We start from the raw sequence: 4,884 nt of genomic DNA on the forward strand, positions 1-4,884 counted from the left end.
TATGGTGCAACAAAAGTGGATGTAACAATAGACAAAAAATATGCAAAATAAGATGCAAAAATGGATGTAAAAGTGGAAGCAAACATTGATGCAACAGGCAAAACAAAATTGGATGCAAAAAATGGATATAATGTAAGTAGATGCAAAAGTAGATACAAAACGAGATGCAAAACCCAATGCATAAACCTGACATAAAAGTAGATGCAAAAATAGATGCAATATTTGATGCAAAAGAGGATGTGAACATGGATGCAAAATTGGAAGCAAACGTGGATACAACAGTGAGTGCAAAACATGGTGCAAATTGTGGCATAACAAAAGTGGATGTAATGATAGATGCAAAAAAAAGAATCAAAGTATGATGCAAATTAAGATGTAAAAAGGGATGCAAAAAGTGAAATTTAAAATGAGTGCAACAGTGGATGAAAAATTGTGTGCAAAAGTGGATGCAATAGAATTCGATGCAAAAGTAGATGCAAAACGAGACACAAAACCCGATGCAAATCCCAGTCCAAAATTGGATACAAAAAGGGATGCAAAAATAGACGTAGTAGTTGATGAAAACCTAGACGCAAATGAGGATGCAAAATTATGATCAAAAGCGGGTGCAAAAGGAGGTGCCAAACTAGGCGCTAATTGTGGCACAAAAATATTAGATGCAATAGTGGGTACAATAATAGATGCAAAAGAGGATGTAAATATGGATGCCAAACAAGAGGGAAAAGTGGATGCAACAAAAGTAGATGCAAAATTTTATGCAAAACTAGACACAAAACACGATGTAAAACTTGGCGCAAAAGGGATGCACAAATGGATGAAAAAATGGATGCAAAAAATGATTTAAAAAAGGATGCAAAAAAGGATGCAAAAGTCAATGCAAAAGTTGATGCAAGTGTAGGTGCAAAAAGTGGATGCAAATGAGGATGCAAAAGTATGTCAAACAAAATTAGGTGCCAAACTTGATGCAAAACCTGGTGTAAAGGATGACACAAAACTTGGCATAAAATTTGGTGCAAAACGTGGTGCAAAACCTATTGCAATACCTGGTGCTAAACTTGGTGTAAGATTTGGTGCAAAACTTGATGCAAATTTTGTGTCAAGTTTTGCACCATATTTGATAAATGGATGCAAATAGCACCGAAAATGGGCTCTAGATGCAAAAAAAGAAGTAAAAAGGGACGCTAATCGTTGGTTTTGTTGTAGTGTAAGGCCCTCCTGTGACGGATCGCTTCTTGTGGACATCAGCTCATTATCCAAGAAGTTGATCTAGGAACAACCCCTTCGGTACTTTGAAGCTTGCATGCCTCAATGGCAATTTTCTCACTTCCGGCGATAGGTATACATCAATGACCTTCGACCAGAAGATTTTGCGTGGTGTTCGACGCCAAGTCCTTTATTCACACCACGTGAATTGTACTGCAGTACCTTGAGGGTCATTATCATTATCGGTGATTCCTCTCGCACTTGTTAACGGTTTACATCATTGACCGGTAATAAAGCGATGTCTTTCCATGTTCGACTTCAGCGCAATTCTCACATGGATCGGCTTGTACTTAGAGTGAAGATCGAACGAGTTTGAAGACCCCGGATCTAGTTTCATCCATTTGGGCTGCGATATATATTCAGGAAAGATAAAGACATTTGACATGTACATCATTGCAGCAGATGATCATCCTACTCAAAGGATGATAATTTAGCCAAAATTATCAGTCTACCATCAGACGATCGTCTGTTCTATGTACAAAAATGAATTTATAAAGCTGAGCATGGGAATGCCCGCCTCAGCTAGATCATGAAAGCAGTATGAATCGTAATGTATTGTATTGTATTTTATTACAGGTCTCCTCCCAGCAGATGGATGAACTTCGGACCCTCCTGGATAAAGCATTTCACCCGATAAACAGCCTCATACTTTATGGGGCAACTTTTATAGACATTTTTGTGCCTTACAGCCTCGAGCACGAAATGTCCATAATCTAAGGGATCCAAAGTCCCTAAATATGTTGTTCCTACCCCTAGAGGAATAAGGCAAACTAACCACACAAATTCACAAAAGTTCTCCACCTGAAAACACTCAAAAACAAGCCAATTCTGGATCATGTCAACTGCTCCACTGAGCATCTGCGCTGAATGTCAACTGCTACACTGGCTACCTGCGTTGAATGTCAACTCCAACACTAGCTACCTGCGCTGAGCAATTTTGGACATGTGGCAGAGTCATTCCTTAAGGTGTCAATGCCCAGGAAGCTTCCAAAATGACACTTGCATCAAGGAATTCGACTGGTGATGAGTAAGAGGTTCCAAATCTCCATGTGGAAGCAAGAACCTCCAAGTGGACAAAAGAACTAAGAGAGGGAGAGGACACTAGTCAGATCTCAAGCTGACTCATCCTCTCTCCAAACATCTATATATAGATCTCTCCTCCATGGGATCTAGAGGCTGGAATTTGGTGATTGCAAAGAATTGTTGTTGGTTTGTGGCTGGAAACATTGGGTGCTTAATGCTTTGAAGGGAGCTGAAGAAGGAATTCCATTCTGCTGGGAAGGAGATGCTGGATTGGAGCCCTATGGGTTGTATCTCTTCCTGAACCCTGTTACTTATCAATAACGCTATCTTGATCCTTTCCTATATGCTGGTGTATTTTGTATGATTGCATTAGTGTATTTGATTTACTTCTAATCCTGAATCATTTATGAATATGTATATTTGCCTTTGCATTGTGTCCTTCTCTTGTCGCAAGTAGCTGTTCTCTTGTCACAGGTAGCTATTCTCTTGTGATCTCGTGGGATTCAAGTAGCTGTTCTCTTGGGCAAGCAAGGAGACAAGTAGCTGTGGACACACAAAGAGAAGAGGATCTAGATCGAGGGACAACTAGAAGACAACGGTAAGTCTGCCAATCTCCCCTCTTTCACATTTCATAAAGGAAGAAATCATAATAACTGTATTCGTTTGTTGCTAAGGCGTTGTCACACCTTAGGTGGATAGGATCGTCCTGCATAGGCATTTTTCCCCACAACACCCACCTCCTCATGTTGCCTATGTTAACATGATATCGGTCAGATATGATCCTTGCATCATACCTTCACCAGATCTTGTTTATACATGGGGCGAGGTTATGCTACTTAGTCCTTCCAAAATTCATTACGTGGAAATTGTTTCGGCCTCAAGTTCCATATCCTCTGATTTTCCTATTTTGAGGACTTTCCTTGATACGTATTCTCAATCCTTGTGGCTCGGTGCTTCAAAATCTCCAGATCCCTTAGCCGAGACTTTTCTTGCTCATGAGAGTATCATGGAAGTAATGTCTCTAAAGGAACCACCTTGGAATGATACTCATCATTATTCCTCATTCCTGCCTAGCCCGACAGTCATGTCTACTTGTCTCGAGGAGTTCTTTTCTCAGTTTCCTTCCCTACTGCTTCAAGCGCTGATCATGACTCATGAAGTATGGTTGAAAGGAAATTTGGGTAATATTACCCAAACGATGCCAATTGATATTTCTGTCAAGCCTGGTATCATTGAAAATGTCCATATCGGGGTAACTTGTTCTCCAGATGAGATCAAGATCTATACTCGTCTTTTTCAAGAATTTTGTGATGTGTTTGCGTGGTTGTATGAGGAAATGCCTAGTATTGATCCTAGCATCTTCATGCATACCAACTTATCCTCACGTGAAGCCTGTTTGCCAACGGCTCCACCCAGTGCTCCCTAGGAAAGCAACAACTATCAAGGGTGAAGTTGAAAAACTTCTCAAAGAAAGATTTATTTATCCGATCCCTCTTATAGATTGGGTGTCAAATATTGTACCAGTGACAAAGAAACAAGGCACGATCCACATTTGTGTTGATTACTGTGATGTAAATCGTGCCTGTCCTAAGGATAACTATCCCACTACCTTCGTGTATCACATCATTGATGAATTTGTTGGGAGTGAAATTTTTTCCTTTATGGACATTTTTTCTAGCTACAACCATATTAACGTTGTGTCGGCCGTTCAAGAAAGGACAACTTTTATCTATCCATGGGCTACTTCCGCGTACAAAAATCTCCCTTTTGGCCTAAAAACTTTTGGGGCTAAATTTCATAGGGCGATGTCCTATGCATTTCACGACATTCACAACATCATTCTACCTTACTTGGATGACCTTCCCGCTCATTATTGTAAGCGCCAAGATCATCTTGACCATCTTTAGCCAATTTTTCTTCTCTGTAGACACTACAACATTCAGTTAAACCCACATAGATGTGTTTTCTGTGTCGAATCCAAACGTATCCTTGGCTTTATCATTTACAAGGAAATTATTCCCCTTGATTTTGCTTAAATTCAAGGCCATTGTTAATTTACCCCCCCAATCTTTGTTGCACCAATTGCAGAGCCTGCACGGAAAAGAAATTTTCCTCCGTCATTTCATACTCAATTACGCTAGGCTTACTTTAGGATTTACCCGGTTGCTTAAGAATGGAACACCCTTTGTTTGGGATGAGGTTGCCCAAAAGTCTTTCAATGACATTAAGATTGTCCTTATAGATGCTCCTTTGCTACATCCCCTGGATTATCATTGTGATTACTTCCATTATCTAGTTGCAGCCCCTAGCACCATTGTTATGCTATTGGTACAAGGTAATGGTGAAGATGACGAACACGTTATCTACTGCCTTACTTTCAATCTCATCGACACTGAAACACATTATGCCCATGTCGAGAAGTTGGCTTTGGCTGTCGTATAGGCTGTTCAACGTTTTTGGCACTACATTCTCTTACACACTAGTACTGTGATTTCTGAATGCAACCCCATGACCTACATCCTGACTCGTCAGTTGCTAGGGGGTAATTATTCTAAATGGATTGCCATCTTTCAAGAATTCAATTTGGTGTTTACTACT

The sequence above is a fragment of the Pinus tabuliformis genome, chromosome 2_1 (assembly GCF_031772625.1).
Source record: "Pinus tabuliformis cultivar Carrire ecotype Pingquan chromosome 2_1, CPIR1, whole genome shotgun sequence".
Classification (NCBI taxonomy): domain Eukaryota; kingdom Viridiplantae; phylum Streptophyta; class Pinopsida; order Pinales; family Pinaceae; genus Pinus; species Pinus tabuliformis.